This window comes from Carettochelys insculpta, chromosome 20 (genome assembly GCF_033958435.1).
Source record: "Carettochelys insculpta isolate YL-2023 chromosome 20, ASM3395843v1, whole genome shotgun sequence".
NCBI lineage: Eukaryota > Metazoa > Chordata > Testudines > Carettochelyidae > Carettochelys > Carettochelys insculpta.
In genome coordinates, this window is record NC_134156.1 from 8010176 (window position 1) to 8037672 (window position 27497).

The 27497-nt window shown below is 41.9% G+C and overlaps 1 protein-coding gene across 2 annotated transcripts in view; it reads right to left on the bottom strand.

Annotated features, from left to right (window-relative positions):
* The window catches only part of UNK (unk zinc finger), a 78890-nt gene that overhangs the window by 41398 nt on the left and 9995 nt on the right, over window positions 1-27497 (bottom strand). The window lies entirely within an intron of this gene.

The window sequence follows — 27497 nt, forward strand, 5'->3', positions numbered from 1 at the left end:
ATTTTTCTTCCCTTAAAGAGATACAGACAGGTTAAATACCACCACCATAAAAACAGCTTTAGATTTTAAAATTCTTTGGGTTGTGATAAACAGATATTTTTCTTCACTTGTCCTGACTGGTTATTTTTGCTTTTTCCTAAAACAAAAACAGTTTCACAATCTGGGTTTTTTTTCCATTAAGGACTCAATCCCAACAGCTGCTGAGCTAGGACTGCCACCCTTCCAGGACTGTCCCAGACTAGAGTGCCAGGAGTTAAGGATTAATCTCTGTCCTATCTAGCCAATTCATCAATTTTTATTTAGTTTTTTTCCTACCTGTCTGTTAAATTCTCTTCGTCTCAGTTATCATTTACCAGAATTTTGCAGATATGAAGAAGTGGGTCTGTCCCACAAAAGCTCATCACCTAATAAATTATTTTGTTAGTCTCTGAAGTGTTAGAGGGCTGCTTTTTCGTTTTGTGAAGATACAAACTAACATGTAAGTATCCCTTTAAAATCTGTATGTCTTCTCTACCTTCAGCATGAAAGAGGTCTTGAGCCTCTCTGTTGGTGACACAGCAACAGCTGAATCTCAAAAACAACCAGCAGAGGATTAAAAAATGATTTACTTTGATAGTGATCTGACTGGGATCCGGATACAGATTATGACAAAATACCACATTGGTCAACATTAAGTTGCTGTGAGAAATTTATTAGCAATGTAAAAACTGTCCTAGTGTGTCAGGCTCAAGGGCCATCTCATCCAATACCTTGTGTCTGACAGCGACCAGTACCATGTGCTTCACAGAAAAGCGTTAAGAACCCCAGACTAGGTCTCACTTGGGTCTCTAATAATTATTGTTTTAAACCCTGAATCGTGAGATTTATTCATGAGATTTATACTCTGTAAGGCGGGAAAATAAAATACACTGAGCTCTGTTAAGTACTTTCTCCTCTCTCAATGTATTGTGTTTTTTTAATATGGATTTTAAAAAACAGGAATGCATCACATTCTTGAAGACAGAGAAAATAATCTCAGGCTGTTCCACTACAAGGAGAAAGGCGTGTTTATAAAGATCACTGAAATACGGTGTCTAACACATTTCAAAAATACCCTTTCACCCTTGAGGCCTAAGAAATGGCGTAATATATCCCAAACCTTTCCATTTTCAGAGACCAGAACTCTTGCTGGCAAGGAGTGTTCTACAGGTTGATTCTGCAACTGAGAATAGCAAAAGCCTTTTCCAACTATTCATTTCCAAACATCTCAGTCCAATCCATGTTCAAGACCTGATTTTCAGAGGCGAGCACCCACCTATTCCATTGCCTTCTAGTAGAATGGCATTTAATTCTTCTTAAAATTGGGCTCTAAGGCTATCAAGTCCCAAACCACTTTAAACACGCCTACAATGCAGTTCGACTGTAACACCGAACAGAGTTATAAATATAGCGGTCATACGTTATAGAGCATGTCAAAAGCTGTGCTTTGGACTGGGTTTTATTCATTACCACTCTTTTGTTTTTTAAAAGGCGGCCTACTCCTCCAAGAGGAGATCCATGTCTCAACCACGTTCATGACAACTGTGCTGAAAAACAATTGCCTAGTAAGGCTGCGCCATGCTTGAAAGATTTTCTGGCACAGCTGTTCCCAGCAGTTTCAAGCCACCGCAGGAAGAATCACTCGTTGTAAAGGGCTCACCCTTATCAAACATGTAAGTTTTAGCTTATCAAGCCCAGCTGCTTTACCACGCCAATGAAAAACGACTGCCCACTGATGCCTGCTCCTTGGGGCTGCAACGACCAATTATGCTAGTTGACAGAATTTGAGAAGTCACAGAACTACTTAAAATGCCAATACCTAGAATGTTTTTCACAGTAAACACATAGCAGCATATAGCCCTTTGCATCTGTGGATCGCCAGGTGCCTCACCATGGTGAAATAATCAGAGAGGTAGCCATGTTAGTCTGTATCTTCGAGGGCACAACAAGAAGTCCTGTGGCCCCTGATAGACTAACAGATATTTTGGAGCATAAGCTTATGCTCCAAAATACCTGTTAGTCTACCAGGGGCCACAGGACTTCTTGTTGTTCTCATGGGCTACGTCTACACTAGCCCCAAACTTCAAAATGGACACGCAAATGGCCATTTCGAAGTTTACTAATGAAGCGCTGAAATGCATATTCATCACTTCATTCGCATGCGGGCGGCCGCGGCACTTCGAAATTGACGCGCCTCGCCGCTGCGCGGCTCGTCCCAACGGGGCTCCTTTTCGAAAGGACCCCGCCTACTTCGAAGTCCCCTTATTCCCATCAGCTCACACTATAAGCCTGCGACAGTCAGCAGCAACAGGACAGACAATTTTCTAACACCCTTGCTCCGTTCTTTGCCCACTCTGCAAGACCTCACCCCTGCCCCTCCTTGGAGGCCCAGCCTCTGTTCACTTGCCCCTTTCCTCACTCTGGGCTGCAGAAGAGGGTGAGGGCTTTGGCTGGGAATACAAAGTTGGGGATATGGAACTTGAGGTGTTGGAGGGGGCTCCAGCTGGGGCCCAGGGGTTTGGAGTGCTGCAGAGGATGAGGACTCTGGTAGGGGGTGTGGGCCCTTTGGTGGGATTGGAGAGGAGAAGTCTGGGGTACAAAAGGGGAGGTCCAGGCTGGGGCGGAGGGCTTTGGAGTGTAGTGGGGTGAGGGTGCTGGGGAAGGACTGATGGGTCTGGGGTGAAGGAAGAGGCTCCAGGCTGGGGCTGAGGGGTTCAGAGAGTGTGTGAGGGGGTTCAAGGATGGGGTCAGGGGTTAGACGGGGGGTTCAGACTAAAGGCCCCAGAAGGGAGTATGGTTGTGTGTGGGGGGGTGTTCAGGGCTGGTGCCGTGAATTGGGGCGTGGGAGGACATATGGGGTGCTGGCTCTGGGAGAAAGTTTGGGTGTGAGAGGAGGGTCAGGACTGGGATAGGGAGTTGGGTGCAGGAAGAGGTTTGGGGTGCAGGCTCTGGGGGGCACTGACTTTAGATACCTCTTCCCAAGAGCCACAATGTCCCTTTGATTCCTAGGTGGAGTGGTGGCTATGGGGGCTTTGTGCGCTGCTCCTGCCTGCAGGCACCACTCCCACAGGCTGTGGTTCCTGGCCAGTGGGAAATGCAGAGCCAGCACGTGGGGCTGGGCAGCCCACAGAGCCTCCGTGGCCAACCCGATGCCTCGGAGCCAGAGGCGCATGCCAGCTGCTTTGCAAGAGCCACATGGAGGCAGGTAGGAAGCAGTGTTCCCTGTAAACCGAGTGCTGGGGCCGCTGCCCATGAGAGAGTCAGGTGCCACCCAGCTCAGGAGCAGAGTACCCACAGCTACCCACAGTGAGCAGCATGTGTGTTCTATTAGTGGTACACCTCTGCACATGCCTTGGTGCAAATAATAAAATTTATTCCGCCCATGGATGGAAAAAATTAGATGGAACACTGGTAGAGAGCCTGCCAGCCCGGTGCCAACCGGACTTTTAATGGCCCAGTCAGTGGTGCTAACGGTACCTGCCAGGGTCCCCTTTCCACTGGTGTTCCTGAGACGATCTTTCCGAAAGGTGCTGTACCCCGTCAACTGCCACTGAAATTAATGAGGTGAGGGAGCAAAGCACCTAGCAGGAACAGCCCACTGGATTCCTGTCTCCTAGATGTAAACGTGCTTGAGTATGAGCACCCATGACATTGCCGGCATCACAGACACTTGGTGGGATAATACACATGACTGGAATGTTGGTATGGAAGGGTACAGCTTGCTCAGGAAGGACAGACGGTGAAAAAGGGAGGAGGTGTTGCCTTGTATATTAAAAATGTACATACTTGGACGGAGGTGGAGACGGACAGAGGAAACGGATGTGTTGAGAGCCTCTGGATTAAGCTAAAAGGGGTAAAAAACAAGGTGTCCTGCTAGAAGTCTACTACAGTCCACCTACCCAGATGGAAGAGGTGAATGAGGCTTTTTTGTAACAACTAACAAAATCATCCAAGGCCCAGGATTTGGTAGTAATGGGGGACTTCAACTATCCAGATATATGGTGGGAAACTAACACAGCGACACACAGACTACCAATAAGTTCTTGGACTGCATTGGAGACAACTTTTCATTTCAGAAGGCTGAAAAACCTACCGGGGGGAGCTGTCCTAGATTTGATTTTAACAAATAGGGAGAAACTGATTGAGAATCTGAAAGTGGAAGGCAGCTGGGGTGAAAGTGATCAGGAAATCATGGAGTTCACCATTTTAAGGAAGGGTAGAAGGGAGAACAGCAAAATAGAGACAGTGGACTTCAGGAAGGCGGATTTTGGTAAACTCAGAGCTGGTAGGTAGGATCCCATGAGAAGCAAGTCTGAGGGGAAAAGCAACAGAGGAGAGTTGGCAGTTTTTCAAAGGGACATTATTAAGGGCCCAAAAGTAAGCTATCCCTCTGCGTAGGAAAGATAGAAAATACGGCAAAAGACCGCCTTGGCTTAACCAGGAGATGTTGCAGAATCTCAAAATAAAAAAGGAATCACATAAAAAATGGAAACTAGGACAAATTACGAAGGATGAATGTAGGCAAGCAACCCAGGAACACAGGGCCAAGATTAGAAAGGCAAAGGCACAAAATGAGCTCAAATTAGCTACGGGCATAAAGGGAAACAAAATGCTTTTTATAAATACATTAAAAGCAAGAGGAAGACCAAGGATAGGGTAGGCCCATTGCTCAGTGAGGAGGGAGAAACAGTAATGGGAAACTTGGAAATGGCAGAGATTGCTTAATGACTTCTTTGTTTCGGTCTTCACTGAGAAGTCTGAAGAAGGAATGACTAACATAGTGAATGCTAGTGGGAAAGGTGTAGGTTTAGAAGATAAAATATAAAAAGAACAAGTTAAAAATCACTTAGGAAAGTTACATGTCTGCAAGTCACCAGGGCCCGATGAAATGCATCCTAGAATACTCAAGGAGCTGATAAAGGAGGTATCTGAGCCATTAGCTATCATCTTTGGAAAATCACGGGAGACAGGAGAGATTCCAGAAGACTAGAAAAAGGCAAATATAGTGCCCATCTATAAAAAGGGGAATAAGAACAATGCAGGAAACTACAGACCCGTCAGTTTAACTTCTGTGCCAGGAAAGATAATGGAACAAGTAATTAAGGAAATCATCTGCAAACACTTGGAAGGTGGCAAGCTGATAGGGAACAGCCAGCATGCATTTGCAAAGAACAAATCATGTCAAACCAATCTGATAGCTTTGATAGGATAATGAGCCTTGTGGATAAAGGAGAAGCAGTGGATGTGGTATATCTAGATTTTAGCAAGGCATTTGATATGGTCTCACATGATATTCTTATCAATAAATTAGGCAAATACAACTTAGATGGGGCTAACTATAAAGTGGGTGCAAAACTGGCTGGATAACCGTACTCAAAGAGTAGTTAATGCTTCTCCAACCCGCTGGAAAGGTATAACAAGTGGGGTTCCGCAAGGGTCTATATTGGGACTGGTTCTGTTCAATATCCTCATCAACGATTTAGATATTGGCATAGACAGTACACTTAAGTTTGCAGATAATACCAAGCTAGGAGGGATTGCAACTGCTTTGGAGGATAGGGTCAAAATTCAAAATGATCTGGACAAATTGGAGAAATGGTCTGAAGTAAAACAGGATGAATTAAAGTGCTCCACTTAGGAACAATCAGTTTCACACATACAAAATGGGAAGCGACTGTCTAGGAAGGAGTATGGCAGAAAGGGATCGAGGGGTTATAGCGGACCACAAGTTAAATATGAGTCAACAGTGTGATGCTGTTGCAAAAAAAGCAAACATGATGCTGGGATACATTAACAGGTGTGTTGTGAACAAGACACAAGAAGTCATTCTTCTGGTCTACTCTGCACTAGTTAGCCCTCAGCTGGAGTATTGTGTCCAGTTCTGGGTGCCGCATTTCAAGAAATACGTGGAGAAATTGGAAAAGGTCCAGAAAAGAGCAACACGAATGATCAAAGGTCTAGAGAACATGACCTGTGAAGAAAGGCTGAAAGAACTGGGCTTATTTAGTTTGGAAAAGAGAAGATTGAGGGGAGACATGATAGCGGTTTTCAAGTATCTAAAAGGGTGTCATAAGGAGGAGAGAGAAAACTTGTTCTTCTTGGCCACTGAGGATAGAACAAGAAGCAATGGGCTCAAACTGCAGCAGGAGAGGTTTAGGTTGGACATTAGGAAAAAAGTTCCTAACCGTCAGGGTGTTCAAACACTGGAATAAATTGCCTCGGGAGGTTGTGGAATCTCCATCTCTGGAGATATTTAAGAACAGGTGAGATAAATGTCTATCAAGGATGGCCTAGACAGTACTTGGTCCTGCCATGAGGGCAGGGGGCTGGACTCGATGGCCTCTCAAGGTCCTTCCAGTCTTAGCATTCTATGATTCTATGATATTATTTTAAATAAAAAATGGAACACCTGGAGAGCAGAGCGATTTAAAACAGTTTAGCACAGCAGGGAAGTTCAAAAATGCATTTGCTGACTAGGGAGTTCAGTCTCTGGTGTGTCAGTTGTTGCTGAGCCACAGTTCAAAATTAATTGCATTTTATGACTGGCTAAGTTCCCTGGAGATGCATTTATTATAATGTAAATGAGAGAAAATTACATCAGTAAATGGTTCACAAGAAAAGTGTTTAACACCTAACAGACTTCATCAGAAACTCATTCTTTAGCGTTGCCTATTAAACAAATGAACTCTTACTTTCAAAGCGAGCCTTGAAAACACTGAGTTCCATACCAATGCATCACAAATGTGTATAAACACTTCTCCAATATAGCTCAACAGTGCTAAATGAGGGACGTCAGCAGTTCCAAGACTTCCACTCGCTGCTGTAGGCGCAAATTCAAAGGCTACGGTTTTGTCAGACTAGTGGAACATTAAAAACCACTTTCTCTGCAACGCAAAGTAAATTCCCCTTACTGTCTCGATCCACGATGCAAAATCTGGTTCCAGTGGGAAAATATGAAAAACAGACCATTCAACCAGCCTGGATGGAAACATCCTCTGTTTTGAAGTGCATGCAAGGGTGAGTGGTCAGCATACACAGTGAATTGCCAACCAAACAGATATGGCTGTAGCTTGCCAAGAGCCCACACCATTGCCGGACATTCCTCCTCTATGGCTGCGTACTTCTCCCAAGGCAGCAACTTCTTGCTCAAGCGCACAACGGGGTGTCTCTCCCCATTTTCGTCTACCTGCATTAGCACCGCACACAGCCCAGCGTCTTCACCATCAGTGGACATCACAAAGGGCTTGCCAAAGTCTGGGTTTATCAGCACCGGGGCCCTAGACATTCTGAACTGCAAGTATTCTGACATGGTCATGTGCATCTCTTCTGCAGCTGAAGACCACACTTACCATGCTGGACTAGCTCAGAAACCAGTCATTACAGTGCTCTTTGCCTCTGTTGAGATGCCTTGCAGAGAGAATACAGTGTCAAAACAAGCTCTCACGTTATCGGAATGATCTCTAGACAATTTCTCAGCAGAGCTGAGATAAGCAATCTCTGGAATGACCCCTAAATTTAATAACGTGTAGTCAAAGTAATGGTTGGTTAGTACAGGGTCAGCCAAATGATGCTCGCAGGCAGGCAGGAAGAAATATAGTAACGATGCTTTGCACTTCTCATCTCTGATCCAATGGTCTCAAGAAACTTCACAAAACCCCTGTGTTGCAGGGAAGCATTATTAACCCCATTTCACATACAACTATCCCTATATTTACGAAACAAACAAAAAAAACAAAAACAAACAAGGCACAAAGAAGAAATAAACCTACCCGCTCTGCTAGCATTATCTGTGGTGTCCCTTTGGGTGCCTTTTGTATATCTTTCCAGATTGTAAGGCTTTTCAAGAAAGAGGCTGTCTCTCTGTGTTTGGAAAGTGTGTCTTTGGGTGTAATGCAGTCAACATAAATAAAATGGTAACAATTATTGGGGTGTTTACAATTCCTAAACCCATAAAGCCACTCTTCATTTTAAATTAGAAAAGAGAAAAAGTAAGTGATCAGCAGAACAATTCAGATGAAGATACTAGATCAAACTGAACCTGTTGATGAAACAGCTGAAAGCAATATTTCAGGTTAATATAATTTGTCCAGACAGCATCACATCCATTCCAATGTAAGTATGTGCGTGCGCATACCCCATTGCTGGAAAGTTTTCCCTAGCCTGTAGCCGGTGCAGCTCCCCCTGGAGTGGCGCTGATATAACGCTCAATATAGGGACCACCTGACCCACTCCCGCCCCCACTCAGCTCCTTCTTGTCAGCTATTCCGACTGTGGGGAAAGGCGGGAGGGGTTTGGGATGGACATGAGCAACACATCTTGAAGAAGTTACGGAGGTAAGTAATGTCTTTTCTTCTTCAAGTGATTGCTCACGTGCATTCCAATGGAGGTCAATGCAAGCTGATGTTAGCAGGTGGGGCTTGAAGCCCCAGAATGATTGCAGGACAGCCCTACCGCGTCCTATGACTGGAGGACAGCCCTGCACCGTCCTCCCTAGTGCGCTGTGTAATAGCGTAATGGGCTGAAAGAGTGTGAGTGGAAGACCACATGGCAGCCCTACAGATTTCATGAACAGGGACATGGGCTAGGAATACGGTGGAAGAGGCCTACACACTTGTAGAATGAGCCCTGATGTGAGGAGGGCAAACCCCTGCAAGCTTGTAGCATTCCTTAATACAAACCACTATCCAGGAGGAAATCCTTTGGGACAAAACTGAGAGGCCCTTCATCCTGTCCACTACAGCCCCGAAGCCACCGTGACTTTCTGAACAGCTTGGTCCTGACTATGTAAAAAGCCAAAGCCCTATGAACATCTACGGTATGTAAACTTTGCTCCCTCAGAGCAGCATGAGGCTTAGAGTAAAACAAAAGGTAATACACTATCCTGGCTGACATGAAAAGAGGAGACAACCTTTGGCAAGAAAGCCAGATGGGGTCTCAATCTAACCTGGTCCTTGTAGAACAATGTATAGGGTGTGTCCACTGTACGAGCCCTCAGCTCAAACTCCCTTCTGGACAATGCGATGGCCACCAAAAAGGCTGTTTTGTAACTTAGAAACAGCAGACAGCAGGAGGCAAGGAATTCAAAAGGGGGCCCCATGAGCTTAGCCAGAACCATATTGAGGTCCCAGGAGGGTAACGGGTCCTGCACCGGTGGCTTAACCTTCTCCAAGCCTTTCATAATTCTCTTGACCACAGGGTCCAAGAACACCAACAAAAGACCTAGACCAGGATGGAAGGCGGAAATAGCCACCAGGTGTACTTCGATGGAGGAAAGGGACAGCCCCAAATGACTTCTGAATTATTCATGGCACCTAATTGAGGGGATTGTGGCCTGCAAGGGAGATAACCTCTTCTGGGATGCTCAAGACTTTGAAGCCTGGAGATCTCGGCATGACCAGCACTGAGGCCTTGAGGAAGGGGAGTGGCCTCTCTACTCCAGCCCAAACTACACAGCTACGACAAATTACAACTATTAAATCATTTAACTTGTTAAACTATTAAAATTATCACCTAATTAGAACCATTTACCATAAGAACTAAGTGCTACTAGCTAACTGATAAGATTGCCCACAGGAGCCAAGGGAAGTTCCAACAACCCAAAGGCAGGTAAGAAGGAACTGAGTGGGGGTGGTGGTGTGGGTTGGAGGTAGGTGGGGTACCTCTATTGAGTGCTATATCGATGCCACTCCAGGGTGCGCTGCACCAATGGCAACTGGTTAAGGGAAGACTTTCCAGCAACCGAGCATGTATGCACACACACACTACATTGGAATGCACATGAGATAATCACTCAAAGAATATAAACCAGATTACGTTTAAATTAAAGTTGGAAACCATGTTTTATTCTAGATTTTTTGTGTAGGCTGGAATATGCTTTCTAAACTCAGTTTAAATACTATTTCATTCGGTTTCTAGGGGCAAATCATATTATGTTTCTACTGAGCTAGCATGAATGTATCTTGTCTATGAGATTGATCACACCAGGGGACCCAGTGGCTGAATATTTCAAATAAATAAAAAACAAGATTTTTGAGTGACTCAAAAACTAAGCTTAATTTAATAAAACATTGCATGGAAGGAAAATTTAACCAAATTTAAAAGCACCTCTGAATTGTGCTAAACCCTCCTCAAGACACAATTGTGACATAACTCAGCACTACCCATGTTGCCCAGCTGATGTGTTTTAACCGTGTCAGGGAATTACTGATCCCTTAACACAATTGTTAACTTTAAGAACACAGTTGAACAATTATGTTTAATGGTCTTGTACAGAGTAGAATTTACATACCTCCCCAGCTTCCTAGTCCAATTTCACAGACTGTTTGAGTTAATAGATTTAGTAGGAACATTCAAATTTACCACTCTATTCGGACTTCTTTCCTTCTGGCCCAACTAAAATCTCAACGTCTCTCTAGCATCCCCGCATGGATGTCGAGTCATCAACTCAAGCTCTACATGAGTAAAACAGAACTCTTACTCTTTTCCCCAAGCCCTTCCCCCAACCTTTTTTTCCTCCATCACTGTGGACACCACCACCATCCTGTCCACCACTCTGGCCTGTAACAGGGCCTCATCTATAGCCTGAGTTCATCATATCTAGGCTACACCTCAATCTTGCCAGTTCTATCTACGTAACATCTCAAAGAGACAGCCTTTCCCATACAGCCACTCAGCTAACACCCTCATCTATGTTCTCATCATACCATGTCTTGCTTACGACACCATTTTTCCTCTGGCCTTCACAAACACAATCTTGCTCTGCTCATATCCATTCAAAATGCAACTAGCTAACATGGCATAACAGTATGCCTTCAATCCTAATCAAATATATGGCCTGAATGATTGAATTAAACTAGACAGCAGCATGTCTCTTTACCTTTACCGACTGTATCTGCACAACTCAAAACGATAGAAATTTTCTGCATTTACAAAAATGGATGCTAACCTTAAACATAAAAAAATTGCAGGATTCACAACTTTTCCCCAGATATGCAGGATTTTCTTCTCCACTTTGAGGATATATTTTTGGGAGAATTTTGACATTTATATTTCAAGGACATAATTCAGTTTATGAGACTCCACATATAAAGAAAGTTATACACATGCTGAAGTATTTGCAGGACTGGGCCAAAAGCATTTAAGTGGGCAAAGCACGGAAGGAGGGGACCCAAAAAATCTTTAGGCGCAGAGATCAGAGAAGACCCGTCAAAGGCTAGACTTCCACACAGAGCCATAGAATGAGGAGGAATCTTGAGTTGCCTGCACTCATGGCTGGACAAGCACCATCTAGACCACACCTAAGAGGCACTTGTCTAACCTGATCTTAAAAATCTCCAATGATGGAGATTCCACAATGTCTCTAGGTAATTTATTTCAGTGCTTAATCTCCCTGACAGTTAGAAAATTTTAACGTCCAACCTAAACCTCCCTTGCTGCAACTTAAGCCCATTACTTCTTGTCCTATCATCAGAGGTGAAGAAGAATATTTTTTGTTCCTTTTCCTTTTAGCTGTAACAATACTTTAAAGCTGTTACCACGCCTCCTCTCAGTCTGACCTTTTCCAGACTAAACAAACCCAATTATTTCAATCTTCTCTCCATTAACAGGTCATGTTTTCTCAACCTTAATCATTTTTGTTGCTCTTTTCTAGACCTTCTTCAATTTGTCTATATGTTTTCTGAAATGAAACATCAGGCCAAAGCAATCTCAATCTGGACACCAAGATATTCTGTCATCAAGGATTAATGGACATTTTTGAAAATTTAGACCTTAGCCTTTGTGTCTCAGTGGTCACAGCTGTAAATGGAGACACTTTCCTAGCTCATAAAATTGTTGTGATGCTTGATGGTTATAAAGCATGCTGAGCTCCTCAGATGAAAGCCACTATAGAAATAAGAAGTGTTCTTAGGGTGGACAAACAGGCCCTACGATAGTGCAAAACTACATGGTGTCATTATAAAATAGCACTGATGGTGGAGGTAGTTGTCCAATAGCAAAGAGATCTTCTTGGGGAGGGGATAACATGACTTATATCCACTCAGAGCCTTTGCTTTTAGAGAGGTGGCCATCATTGTTCCTCCATTGCCCTTTGAAGGAAGTTTAAATAAAAATTTAACGTCAGTGTCAGGAAAATGTTGATGTTCCAGACTAGGTTTGGTAGGTGGCAATATGGTGAAGGCTATCCAAAAGGACTAATTATTCTATTATTTCATACTAGATCTTACTTCCCGTTGGTCTGGTCTGCTCTCAAGAAAGCCACGTGTGCTGAATTTCTGACGATTTTCAAGATTTAAGGGTTTCATACAGAGTTTTTTTGTTTGTTTTGTTTTTATAGACCCCGTGCTTGCTGCACAATGTGAGTTCTCATTTGAAATAAGATTTTTAGTTTTTCTGATGATAATGACAGTTTCAGAATGTAAGCACAAAGTGTTAATGAGCAAGATAAGATGTTTCCCCCATTCCTCTCAACATACAGTAAACCCTTGAGAAGCACGACTTCAATTTGCGCTTAACTCGCTGGGAGAAACCGTGGCATGAGCAGCTGTGTGGGCCCCCCCACAGCTGGGAGAAGCCAGGGGCCGCGCGGCTGCCCCACTTCGTCCAGATGCCCGCTGCCCTAACCCCTCCCAATTTACGTGAAATTCGATTTATGCAGAGACTAACCAGGATGCAACCTTTGTGCAAATCAAGGAATTACTGTAGTATTAAGTCTAAAGCCCAATTATGACAAATTTAAATACCAATGTTAACTATTTCACAGCTGATATTCTTATCAGAAAATTCAGTGGGGCTGGGTACTGCATTCATTTGAAAGGACTTTTCACAGGAAGAAGGCTGAAAAGCAAATGGACTTTAGCTGCAAAAACACTTAAATGGCTCAGGCAGCTACACCACTGTAGCGCTTCAGTGGACACACATGACAACAATGGGAGGGGTTCGCCCATCTGTGTTGTTAATCCACTGCCCCAAAAGGCAGTAGCTAGGTTGGCGGAAGAATTCTTCCACTGACCTAGAGCTGTCTACACCGGGCATAAGATCAGCTTAACTTCACTACCCACGGGTGTGACAGTCCTCTGAGTAACACAAATGGGTTGATGTAATATATTATTGAAAACCTGGTATTTGCTTAATTTTATTCTTAATGAGGGACTTTCACCTGCTACGATGGGGTGACCTAGTATCCCAGTTCATTGGAGAAGACTTGATTTTGTTTGCAGTGCCCTGAGTGACTGTACTGAAATCTGGGCTTTGCTCCACTTCCATTATAATCTGCTGACAAGTCAAGCTCTTTCTGCCCTTTGGCTGCGTGCCTCTCCGCACTGTACAATATCACTCTCCCTACATTACAGGATCCAGCTGTCTTAGTGCCATGCATTGCCTGCCAAATGCTACAGTAAATCATGCGTGCCCTGGGAGTAACAAATGAGGCATGCCAAAGCCTGGTGGGAGTGATCTCAAATCAGGGAAGTGGGCTGGGAGCACATCAAGGCAACCAAGCCCTAAGTTTCCCATTAAAGGCCCGACCCAAAGCCCTTTGACATAAACAGAAAGACTCCTACAAACAGTTGCTTTAGAGCGGGTCCTGAAGAAGGGAGAGTGCCAAATGTCTTGATGTTGGGACAAGGAAATCAGGAGGACTGAAGTGAGAAGCGCTGGAGGAATCTGGTAGTCAAAGGGGGCAAGCCAACAGCCTTTCCAAAATCTTCTCTCTCACACGACTACAAAAAGCACCCCCAACTCTCACCTTCCAAACTCTTTCAGCATCTGCTTCCCCAGATGGGGGAAAAACAAAATAAAAAAGCAGCTCTTCGCTAGTCTCAGCCCTTCTAATCAAAATTCTTTCAGCACCCATGAAGACGTGAGGGAATGGAATACTAGAGAACAGAGGCTGGGTAGTCTGCAATAGTGTGATATCAGAGAAAAAGCCTGGCCATTAGATAATCATTTGACTAATCCTTGCTAAGACACCGTCTACAGAAATTAGGGCGAAAATGAGATACATGGTGTTGTCAGCTACAGGGGACCTCAGCTACACAATGTTTTTTTGCTCATAAGTGAAGTTATACTAGGGAAGACCTCTAGTGTAAACTTGTATAAGAACTGCAGCATGAGAAGTGACTTGCTATGGTGCAATTTAACCTTGGTTTGAAACCAAGTGTTTTTAATAGAGGAAATTGGTATTAAAATAGAGGCAACAGGGTCAACAGAGCTGAAAGCAAAAGGATCATTTCTGGCAAAAATCTTGCTGGCTTTCCCTGGGATTTGAGGGAAAGTCCTGTGCAGATTTTACCCACTCTTCCACCTCAGTTTCTAGTGCTCATGGACACAGCATCCCTGTTTTCTTTCCTGTATTCCACTGTGGCCTCACGGCAACAGGCACATTATTTCTTAATTGGTGGAACTGTGTTGGCAGGGAGACATTACACACAACAATCATGCTGAACCAGAGTTATAGGCATGCAAGAAAATCTATTTTTGGACTCCCCCTAATCTGAATATAGTGTTACTTTCCCATACAACCAAGCACAGTTAGGCAGCCAGACCTTTTCATTTTGCATTTTGAATTCTCCCTCTTACACACATCTTCCTTACGCAAAATACAAATGTCTCATTTTTGGACATTTCCCTGAAGTACATAAGTATTAGCCAATTTTCTTCCCTCTATCCCCCACAGACAGAAAGGCAGTTGTGTAACCTTTGAAAAGATTATACAGCATTTAAACTAAAAGAAAATAAAATGGATCCTGGTATGAAAACAAAAGGCAAACTGGGAATGCAGGATGCGAGGGGGAAGACGTATGAGAAAAGAGAGACTGTTGTGCTTGCATCTGTCAAGATGACAGCATTCACAAGCCTCAGTATCTTCTTTATCACCTTAATAAATTGAACCACCAACTGAAAAGAGGTCACACTGCAGGCAACGCTATGTGATTTTAGAGCTGTTATAGTTCCCCTCCTCCATCAGCTCTTGACAATACTGTCAGTCTAAGGACAAACAAAGAAGGGTGAAAGTAGAGGAGATTTATTAGAGACCTGTGGTTTTTTTGGTGAAGTGTTCACATATTTCTGTGCACTTAGTATGCCAATTGCCTCAGTACGTTGAGAATGTGCTGTATGTCTTAGTGACTTAAAAAAATCATCTTCATAATTGTTTTAAATGTAACATATTGTATGTCAGAACGGAGAACGTTTAACAGTCTCCCCACCAAACCCAACCACAGCTCATGGCAGGAGGCATGGGCTAGGAAAGGAGAAAGAGTTTGCTCTCCTTTTCTAGACAGCTTGACAAAATGATGCAGCTCACAAGTAAAATGGCTGTGGTAATTGCCAACTAACTGCCAATGGCCAATAAATATTGCCTGCCGCAAAATCCACTGTGCAAATGGCCAGATTTCACCAGATTCTGTGCAAAGAGGTCCCGGGGCTAGAAGAGCAGGAGGTCAAGAAGGTCCCAGGGCTAGAAGAACACGTCACATTCAGTGATAATATTTTGGCCTCCTAAAGGACCTCCATTTTAGGACCTCAAAGTATGTCACTAAACAATTAATTTAATCTCTCCGGTCCTCTGACAATAGCAGTCTAGTACCACCACTTTACTAATGGTGCATCTGAGACACACAAGGGTTGAATGACATGCCCAAGGCCACACAAAGAATTAGCTGTACTAGCACAGCTGTGTTGGACCTTATAAGTAAAATCTCACGGAGTTACAGATCTTAAAAGAAGTGACTCTCACAGATAGCAGCCACCCCTTATTTTCATGAGCACCATATTCTCCCACAAGTTTAAACATGGAAATATGCGTCTAGGATTCTCAAGTGATTATGTCACAGGTGAAGACAGGCAAGAACATTGACAACTTTCTGATTTTGAGTAGTATAGTAACAACTGTCAGCAGCAGTTTTAAAACATTTGTGATGCTGTTGTCTGAAGTGGTTACAAGAAACATGTCTGCGTTCACAAGCAGATTTTTTCATAATACAATTATAACACCAACAGACCCAGGTTGCTGGCCTCAGGGATAGAACCTGCAAGCACAGGGTCTAAAGTCCTGCACTCTACCACATGAGCTAAAGGCCAGAGCCCTCTATGCCAAGGCTGTAGAGCAGAGACTTCACTCATCCCAGATACGGTCTCAGTGCTTCTGGGTACTACACAATCATTAATTGTGGGCACCCCCCCAACTCAGGTGGCTGCATTTATATTTGTACATTCTGGGAAAATATGGGTAGGTGCACCATAATGCTTCAGCAGATGATGGAATACATAGAGGACATACACAAAAAACCCACACCAATGGCGTGTGGCAACACACTCTGGGATGTACGATTTCACATTGAGGTGGGACAAAGGAGGACCAACACTGTTACATGGGCACAGTTGTCAGAGGAAAGTGGGCTTGTCTATGCTGAAAAAGAAAACAACCCAACCCCCCAAGATGTGACAGAACAATTACAAGAAGACAGCCACGTGCCAATAAAAGTCACTGACAAGGGGAAAACACTGTTAGTCTCTATTGTTAGTACAGGGTTGAACATCTCTAATCCAGAACCCTCTCGTCTGGCAGCATCCATAATCCAGCACGATTTTAGTTAGCCAGAGGACCACTTATGTGTGTGGCCAAGTTTCCCATGGTCCCATGAAGTTTACAGTCAAGTGTCCTGTGATGTTATTTAGCTGTAATTTACCCTTAAAAGTCTTCTAAGAGCCCAGTAAGCAGTGAAATGTTGGTAGTGAAGCTACAACAGTATTTCTCAACGTTTCTTAATAAATTACAACCCCCCCCCTATTTTTTTTTTTTTTAAGAAAAGTACCTCCAGCACCTGCAATTTTCAGACACACCATTTGATGAAAGAAATTGCCTATAAAAATCGCCTGTGCGTATGATTGTGCCAAAAGGATAAATTAAAAAAAAGTTAGATGAACATAAAATAAGTCAATTTTCTTTAATTCCTAAAAAGGTTGAGAAACACTGAGTTAATGTATCCTCTGGAAGAGCCCTGCGTACCCCCAGGGGTACGCGTACCCCCAGGGGTACGCGTACCCCTGGCTGAGAACCACTGTGCTAGACAACACTGACCTCCGGTGGTCCAGCAAATTTTCTCATCTGGCACTGGTCAGGTGCTGGGTTAGAGAGGTTCAACCTGTAGGCAAGTTCTAACTATATTTTGTGGGGGCACAGAGCAGAGCCAATCTTCCTACTGGACTTTATATTGATGGGCAAAAAAAAAAAAGAGATGTGGTTTTCAATCATGCTATGCAAACAACTGAAAACTGGGCATACTTTTCCCATAAACACATGCCTGACTGGCTAAACTTGGTTAAATTTGCACTGAAGTCAGGGCCTATAAAGTATCAATAGAAGAAGATTTGTGTTCACCATATACACCTTCTACAGACCTGACCTACACACAAAGTTGCACTCATTTAACTGCACAATTGTTAACCAACTTAGTTAAAACTGGTGCAATTTTGTGCATGGGCATTTCTAAAATTTATTTAACCCTGACACTGATTAAGCTTGAAAGACACAAGGGCAGTCTCCAACATAATAATTTGTATACAGATTTAGGAGTATTTTCACCAGCGTTTGCCCTGTTTTAATATACCAATTTAACAACAACAGTGCAATTCTATGCATAGATTAGCCTGTAGCTGCAATGCTATGTTTCAGAGCAGAAGTAGCTTTAAAAGCTGTTCTGTACAAGCTGAAACCCCACATACAGTCTGCTTTTAGGCTTCTTTGTGGTTGGCTTACTTTTCATAATCTAGATAGGTCTGAACACATATTTAACATGATTTTAACAACTTGACACCTAATTTAGACAGAGTACATAATGGTTAAAAACCAGTTAACTCAGTGTTTCCCAAACGTAAAACATTTGCGTATCCCTTTCGGGACTTCAGCCTTATCAATGTACCCCCTCTCCCAGTCCCGTTCCAGTGCTTCTCTCCTGATTTTTAATAATTTATTTTCTGCCATGTACCCCTTGAAATCCTTTCGCGTACCACACTTCGGGAAACACTTGAGTTACCTAGTTGCGGCCAACTCTAGCTAGCATGTTTTTAAACATGACTTGACTTATCTGCACTAAAAGCAAATACATGTTTAAAACAACATTAGTTACCATGTGTTGAAATAGGACTTATTTTCCCAAACTCAAGGAACCTGTTGTTGGTTTGCTGGTTGATCCCGACTTTAGACAGAAGAGCATTTAGCTGACAAAGATTTCCAAAAGCCACCTGATGCATTGGGTCCCCTCTGAGCATACGAGCTGGACAGTAAAGCCTTGTCTACACAAGAAAACGTATTGCTGTAGTTAAAGCAACCAAGGTTCCCATATACGCAGTACCAGGAGGATGGAAGAGTTCTTCTGTTGACCTTCGAGCTCTCAGTGAAACGAATGACCTTCGTCAGCAGGAGACTGTCCCCCATCAGTGAAGACAGTGGCTACACTGAAGTGCTACAGCAGTCCAGCTGTAGCGGGGGCAGGTGTGATGCTGTGGCATTTTAAGTGTTGACAAGCCCTGACTATGACAACAGAAAGGGCTCTGCAGTCAGTAAAGATAATCTATCTTGCTGAGTGGGGTAGTTCCGTTGATTGAAGAATCAAATCGACACATGGACTTAAACTGGCTTAACTACATTTCCCAGAGGTGTGAAAGATGTAGATATGCCAAAGCAAATTTTCAATGAAGACCAGGCCTGGGCTAAAACTTTCCCAGTACGGAAGACATCAACTCTAGCTGAAGTCAGAACGACAGCTGTTCATCGCAATGAGGGGTAAATGCTGATACTTGACCATAAATATTTATCTTATCTAGAGTTTACCCCTTGCTTATCATGATGATACCTGAACACCAGTTTAAATGTCAACATCATTAACTATTTTATTGATGGTTATTTAGCAAAAATATCCAGCTAACATGCTTCTCTCCTGTGGTAATTACAGAAATTAAAGGGATGTTTACACTGGACTATTTTGTACCTCGAGTTAATTGGATCTAAACTACCGATGTTTGTTTGTTCCCAAAATATCTGTAGCCTGGATCAAATATGTGGGGAGTGCCTAGCCTTTAAATGCCTGAAGTTAACTGGTACTATATTTATAATCAATTTGCTCAAGGTTAAAAGGTCCAGAAAAGATCAGATGAAAAAGACCAGAAACGTCTATGTTGTGCAAATCGTGACCCCTTGTTCCAATAGCTCTCTCTGCAAAGCAATTCTCTCACTGTTGGTCTAGCACAGGGGTCAGCAACCACAATAGCAAGAAGAACCCCTTTTTTTTTTTTTTTTTTTTTTTTAAAATTCGGTAAAAAAAATCAATAACCGAAGAGCCACAATGCATGTGAATAACTAGATGGTTTTTAATAAGTAATATCAAGCCATACCTTTTATGACCCCTATTTTAAGAACAGCGCGCGCGCGCACACACACACACAAAATGATTTGTAACATGATATATGCTTACTATAGGACGTTTATCATATATGAAAAATAATCAGGAGGCTTTTTTTTTTTTTTTTTTTTTTTTTAAAAACACTTTGCAATTATAGTGTCGGGAGCCACAAGAAGTCCTTAAAGAGCTACATGCGAGTCTAAAGCCGCAGGCTGCAGACCCCTGGTCTAGCATCAACATTACTGGTATAGGTTAGGTACAAGTGTACTGAATTGAACACTATGTCACTTATGCTTTCCAGAAGTTCCAAAGCTCATTATCCCCAGTGTGGGAATTTGCAGAGGACACCTCAAAGAAATATTGTTTTCAAATACTTATTATTGAATGGTGGGGAAACACACACTGGTTTTCAGCTACCAACTATTTTACAGGTATTTACAGTAGACCAACCTCTCTCACTCTCTCTAATTTACAAATTCTCAAGAAAGACAAGATCAGTAATCATCTCTATAATAAACAGACAAAAAATCTTCAAGATTACTTTGGCCAATGAGTCAGAGACTCCCTCCAAAACAAGACAGGAGAGATAATTTGTAAAGTGTTTGCAGACCCACACTCAACCAGTAAAGGAGGACAAAAGCTCTACAAAAAAATCATTGATTTACAATGGTTCAATCCAGCCTAATCTGAGTTTTACACATATATATGCATATTTATATATATAATTTGTTTCTTTGCCTGCTAAACATCAGATTTGTGGTAGGGCCTTTCGATGGGCATACAAAGGTGAACCGAATTTCTCCACTGTGAATTTCAATCAAACACTGTGATTACCTACCAAATATGAACCTGCACATTATATCACACATAGCCAACAAAGAAAGAAAGCCAGATATCAAGAAACTGGTTTTAGAGAGATTTCACTTGATGTTCCTTTTGCTGCAACCCACAAATCATACTTTGTGTTTTTATAAAGTACAGTGGACACTTTCAGCACTTGTTAACAAAAGTGTGCCTTTCTTTCTGAATAAAAATCTATATAAAATAAGATATAAATTAGGTGTGGCTCTTACATTCATTGACAGTTGCCAGTGTGATAATGTATGCTGCAAAGATTGTGTACCTCTGCTCTACAGTATTGACCCATGGTTTATTTCTCTGTTGTGATGATAATCCAAGTACTCTTACCTACATTTCACAGTCCTTTGAAGGTTGCAAGGAAAGCCAGCTTGCATAATATAGGGATATTGATTGATGGACAGCCTTCTTTAGTGTGTAATATAGCTGGATCAAAAAGAAAAAGACCCAACCAGTAAGATAATCTTAACTTTATAAGTAATTCAAATTCTTCAGCAGTTAATTACGTAGTATCTGGGGAATCTATTCTCCCCTCTGTATGTGTGTAATGCCTACTAACCTTAATGGGGATAAGCACAAAAGGACTGAAAAATAAACCCATTAAGGATAATCTTAATAAATCACTGAGCTCTAGAATATGTTGTTAATAGTTTTGCTCATCGTTATACCAAGAAGTGGCCTAGATTTTGCAGGAATCTAGGCAGCTCCTACTAGACACCTGTGCAGGTTTCCACCCTACGTGTTATGGTAAAAAACAAAATGAAATCTATTCAATAATTTTTCATCTGTGACTCTTTTCGAAAGGGTTAAGACTGGCCCAACTTTGCTCAGCAAACCAATACTTTTATCTGCACCATTGTGCTTCAGACTTTAATATTTCTTCTTTTTTAAAAAACAAGTTAAATTATAGCTTTTATTGGTGCAAAAATAATCTCTGATATATGAGTGATGTAAAAGTGAGGCAGTGATGTCTGTAAAAGCCAGAGGACAGCACTAAGAAAAGCCTAACCTTCTCCTTTTCATTTCAAGGGAATGTTAACCCTAATGCTGACATTTTAAATCTCAGTGTTAACCGTTTCAGTACCAATCAAAATACACAAAGAAAGTTTGGGAAAGTACCACCTCTACTGACAGAGGCCTGAAAGTTAAGACAAGTTCCAAGAAGGCAAGACAGTTAGGAAATTCCATCTCTTCCACAGCCTGTTAGAAACGGAATTAAATATTAATTCAGATCGTGAGTAGAAAACGGATGGGATCTATAAATGTGAAACATGAAGACATGCACCTAAAGCCTCTACAGACTTGGGTGCCAATGGTTTCATTGTGACTTGGATGACCATATATCCTGTTTATATACAACTGTGCATTAGAAAATTAATTTAAAAGAAATTATTTGAACATTATGACTCCAACTGGGAAGAACGCCTTTTAAAATCCGCTCTGTGGGTTTCTATATCAACTTTGTATATGTAATCCAACTAGTTTCTTTGAAAATATAAAGTTCTGAAGTTACTATTACATGCCAACATATAATTGCTTTTATGAAAGCAATTTTGAAATGATTTTGTTTTGCCTAGGTCTAAAAACTGGTCAGTTTAACTCATGGTTCTGTACAGAGAAACATTCTGACTGAGAAGTTAGTTTATGACATACATAGAACCAAGAGCAGACTGAAGAGTATTTATCAAGCATTCTAAAATACTGAGGGAAGGAGAAAGCATTTGCTGGAGAGACACATACATAACTCAGGCTGAGCAAAACTTTATAATAAAATTAGCCTTCACTCTACTAGGGTATAGAAGATAAAAACTAGATTGGGTTATTAAAATTTTGACAGAACCATTTTCATCTGAACACATAGCTCTGTTGAAAATGAAAAGCTTCAAGAAACCAAGCCAATTTTGCTGGACTTTAATTTTGGAAGAAAACCAAAGCCAAAAAAGTTCTGGCAATATCAAAATGTCCGGTTTTGACATTTTTAAATGAAGCCCTTTTTTTGACTTTCAAAACAACTTTTTGTACAATTTTTACTTTTGTGTTATATCACAGAAAAATTTAAAAATACAAATGAAACACAATATTTTAATTTTGTCAAAACAAAATGTTCTGATCAACCCCAAACAATTATTTTTCCCTTGAATTCCTCTTCCTTGTAATTTTTAAAATTTTTTGTTGTTTCCTATTCAAAATTAAGCCAAATTTAAAGATCTTTAAACCTTTCCTGAAATGGAACTTCTGTCATCTCCACAGCATTAGTTCACATGCTACACAATACTCACCATTGTGTAAAATCTCTTGACAATTCTGAGTCACTGACATGACTTTCAAAAGAAAAAAAATTGATCAATTGTCTGAAAACTATAATCTTCCAAACAAAGACCCCAATCACAAACTGTGGTTTAAGTTAATGGAGCCGCATACGGGTATAGCGTCAATCAATGGAGCTCAGCAAGACGCCACATGGACTTCAATCCAGGGTTGATAAAAATTATTTATTTTAAATATTTTTATTTACATTGGATTTATTTTATTTAAATCTGATTTTTTAAAAATCACCAATAAAATGCTATTTTTGTTTAAAAATAAGTTACAGTTAATCACAAACGTGCCACACCTATGCTTACAGTGTCATAAAATAAATTAATGGCTCTGGTATGCTCAGCTTAACTACCAACTCTTCTTTCTCGAAAGCTCTAGATTTTCAATTTCTGTGTCTCAGCAGACTAAAGTAACATGTTCAAAGACAAGCCACAGTACAGATGGGATTTGTTTTGTTCTCTGCGTATGTGGTGGTGGCCATGGGCCACTCACTGAAGAGCGAGTTAAGACAAAGAGACAATATGTAGGAAAGGGCGGAGGCAGCTTAGGGTACCACCTACACTTATTGGGAGATCGATCCACTCAGGGTCGATTTTCCAGGGTTTAATGTTGTGCACCACACGGGGATGTGTGAAATTGAACTATCAGGGGTCGACTGTTAAGCCCTGTACTTCTCATTCTGATGAGGAATAAGAGAGGTTGAAGAATTCAGAAGAATGACTATTCAGAATCATTTCTGAATTTTGTTTCAGGATCCCACTTAAGAATAAGAGACTTAGATGGTCTATCTGCAACGACTTCAGTCATCCACTGGTACTTTTAGCAGCAATGCTGCAGCTAAACATACTTCAGATAATAAAGTATCAGTATCAAGCAAAGAATTTCAATCATCCAGTAAACCACCACCATGGATGGGTTTGTAGTAAGAACCAACAAATTCCAACAAGACACCATAGATGAAAAGGCTTCTGGGTTCATTCATGCAACAAATTCTCTCTTTTTGCACTGATAACAATACACACATTCATTGACATAATTGAGTCCTTATGACCAGCTATGCTCTACCTGGCAGAGCAGACAGTGAGGGAAAGTTGCTAGATACAGTGCATGCGAAGGAACTTGAACAGCGTCTTAGAAAAATGGAGGGGAAATGTAACCGATTAAGCCTTGTATGCACATGACAACAGATGATGTATCTATTGTTTCTGAAAGATACCCAACCACATCGGGAAATGCTCGTACAAAAATATTCAGAAGAAGTGGCTGTGAAAGCTGTCATAAATTGTGAACAAAAATTCAACTGTCATGTGTGCAGTTTTGTCACAGATAATGCTGCAAATAAGGCAAAGGTGAGATGATACTTAGAAGATACAGAAGGATGCTCCTTAATAACATATGGGTGCAGTTCCAATTTAATGCATCTTTTAGCCAAAGGCATATGTACACCTTTCTCCAGGAACACAAGAAAATGATATTGAAGTAACAAAATATTTCCATAACAACCATTTTGCTTCAGCATTGCTGAAGAGAGCACGACGATACAAACTAATCCTCCTTGAAAACGTTTGATGGAATTCTGTGGTCGATTGTTTTGAACAATTTATTAAGAATTGGCCTGTTCTCACAAAACTTTGTGTAAAAAAGAACAAGACTAAACAGAAGTATTTTATTAGAAATATATAATTTTGGATTAATGAGGAATGCAGAGGATACACTCAGTACACCAAAACCTATCACCCATAATCATTAAGAAACTTCACAGAAATTGCTCCAAGCACTGCTTGAGATGTCAAAATTTGGAAGGCACTTCAAGAAACAATATTGAAAGAAGAAACATCTCACCAGAAAGTTAAACTATAGGCAAAAAGAAGTAAATGGGTCAAACGTTAAGTCCAAATCGTTTTCTTGCAAACGTTCTTAATCTCAGACATAAACGTAGCTGTCTAACTTCCGAAGATGATGCTGCTGCCATTGCATGGGCATCTCAAAATCATTCCTCGGTTATGACAGTCGTAAAAAATTTCAGGACTGGAGGAAAACCGTATAATCAGTACATGTTTACTGATGACGTTTGGAACAAAGTCACTCTCTTGAACTGGTGAGAATCATTATAGCCAAGCACAAAGAAAGAGAGTTACTTCAGTTGCCTAGTCAACTTTTCACGGCAGTAGCTTCCTCTGCAGGCAGGCAAAGACTATTTTCATCATTTGATGTTATTCACACAATTCTAAGAAACCAACCGAGAGATGAAAAACCAGGAAAGCTCTTACTTATGTTTCAGTCTATGAATCAAAATGGCAGTGGGAGTGGGGACGATGAGACCTAGTTGTAGAAGTTTTAAGGACATTGTACATTTAGTGTTCTGACAACTTGTCTGTCAGAGTTAATAACATTTGAAAATTAAAAAAAAAAAAGAGTGAGAGAGTTAAAGGACAGCCATCAGCCTGCAACTCAGGAGACTGCTGCAATTGCAAAACGTGAAACATTTATGTACAATTTAAGATTTACTTTAATAAAATATAAATGCTGTTGTGCTTGTGTGTATGATGTAGTTCTTAACATTGCTAATGTACTGTTGCTGCATCTGCAGCTTGACACAGGTAACGAGTATCAAGTACTATATGCTAAATCAATAAAAATCAAGTTATCTAAAAAAAATTACACAACATTTACCCTCTTTTGTGTTATAAAACGCTGTACTGAGTTGTAAATTAACATGTTCTAGTGATCAGACTGACACCATGGTTTGAAGGAATATGTAGTACCAGTGGGAAACTTGATTGAAGTCAATTTTTGTGTGTGTGACTTACATTGAGATTTAAATCCATAGCTTAAATTGCTTTGATTTAAATCAATCCATCCTGCTTCAATCCCAGTGCAGTATCAAGATAGCCTAAAAACTTTAAACATCCTCCCACCTAAAAAAACAGACCAAAACCACCTAATTTTATTCAAAATCTGAGAGTATAAAAGAGATTACTGGTTTCTAGCTTGCCTCTGTAGCCACTTTCTACAGCAAACATACACTGTAAATGCTGCATTCCTTGTAGCTGCTCTCGTACTTCACATTTTCACCTCCCTGTTACCGTTCACACTTCCGAACAACAATACACGATGGAATTGCTTTCTGGGAGGTTCAGTCTGCCAATAATCCAGCCTCTACTTGCCCAACAATGTAAATAAACATTTACAGGTAACAGAATACAGCACTGTGACAGTTTCTTGTTTTAAATTTTCTAACAGTAGGCATTTTGGTTTTTTCCAGGTACCTCAAGAGGTATCAGGCCTGACCAACACTAGAAGATTAGGTTGAATTTAGGTGATTTATGTTGATTTTCTAAGCAATCAGTCCACCTACAGGGGTGGTTCTATCAACTTTAAGGGCTCCTAATGTCAGCTTTTGTATTCCTGTTTTTCATTAGTAGTTAACACCAAAGATCAACCTTGCTTGGTCAACTTTAGGGTACCGCAGATGGAATGTTGTGAAATTTGATGTTCTTGGCCTCCTGGAGGTGTCCCACAGTGCCCCAGTGTGACTACTCTGGCCACCACTTTCAATTCTGCTGCTCTTGGGGTGTGCAGGAAATGGCTTGGGAAAGTAAATTTCATCTCCTGTTTGGCCAGTGTAGAGAACAGAGCAGGAAGCATGCCTCAGCAGCACATATGGCCACGAATTCCTAGCATCGCTTGCTAGCTCCAGCATGGAGCATGTGTAGGAGATCTAGGACCTCATTCCTGGGGAGGGGTTGTGAGGGAGGGGAGGGATGAAGCTGTGCTGACAGAACTATGAAGCAGCAAAAGAAACCTGGCACTGAGTGTAAAAATCTCACAGGACATGATGGAAAAAGGATACACCAGGGATGCCCCGCAGCGCCGCATGAAAATAAAGGAGCCCCAGCAGGCATACCAAAAGACAAAGAAAGCAAACGGATGTTCTGGGTCATCACTGCAAACATGCAGCTTCTATAAGCAGCTGCATGGGTTTCTAGGGTGGGACCCAATCGCCCTCCCCAAACAGGCCATAGATACCTCTGAAGAGGTTCCTCAGGCAACCTCTGGCAACAGCAGGGAACACATGGTGGACAAGGAAGAGAAGGATGACAACAGTGGTCAGTAAGCGAACTGAGCAGCTGATCTAACCAACAGCCAGGAACTTTTTAAAACTTTTGATCTTATCCCCTCCTCCCCAGGCAAGGAAGGCACCTGTGGTGAGTTCTTATTTTTACTCATGCTACAAGTAGGTTAAGGCAACTGGGTGTGATCTGTGGCAGGTGCTGTACCTACACACTCTGGGCCCCCCCCCCCCCCCCGGAACAACTCCTTAATCTGCCTGGGGATGGAGTGCCGGTCCTCCCTGCACATCACCAGACAGCTCTCAGACAGGTACTCTTTAATTCTGCTCAGGAGGTTCCTGGGAAGGCCTTCCTTATTCCAACTTCCACAATAGGACATTTTCCTCGCCAAGTGATCAGTAAGGAAACTGGCGTCACTGCACCACAGAACAGTGCGGCACACCAACCAGCCTTCTGTCCACATTCAGTCAGCTTCCATTCCTTACCAATGCTTGTTATTCTAAAGGAAGCTAGTATCTCTCTTGGCAACCTAGAGGAAACAGGGGAAGGAGCATTAAGCTATTAAGACAGCACAGGATGCTCTGCCACGGCTGGACCAACCTCCTCCTTCCCCAGACTCTTACAGGAAGGGAAACTTTTGGTGCCCAGACCAGGCAGGAGGAGAGTATGCGGCGACTGTGAGAGCCACACACACAACCACAAGAAGGAAAGCACAAACTGCATTGCAATGCCTGAGGGTCAGGGGAAGCACAAAGCAACCATAGAAGCCACGCAGCCCCGATAGCACAAGCTACACTGCCACACCGCTCCCCAATCTCATCTCTTCCCG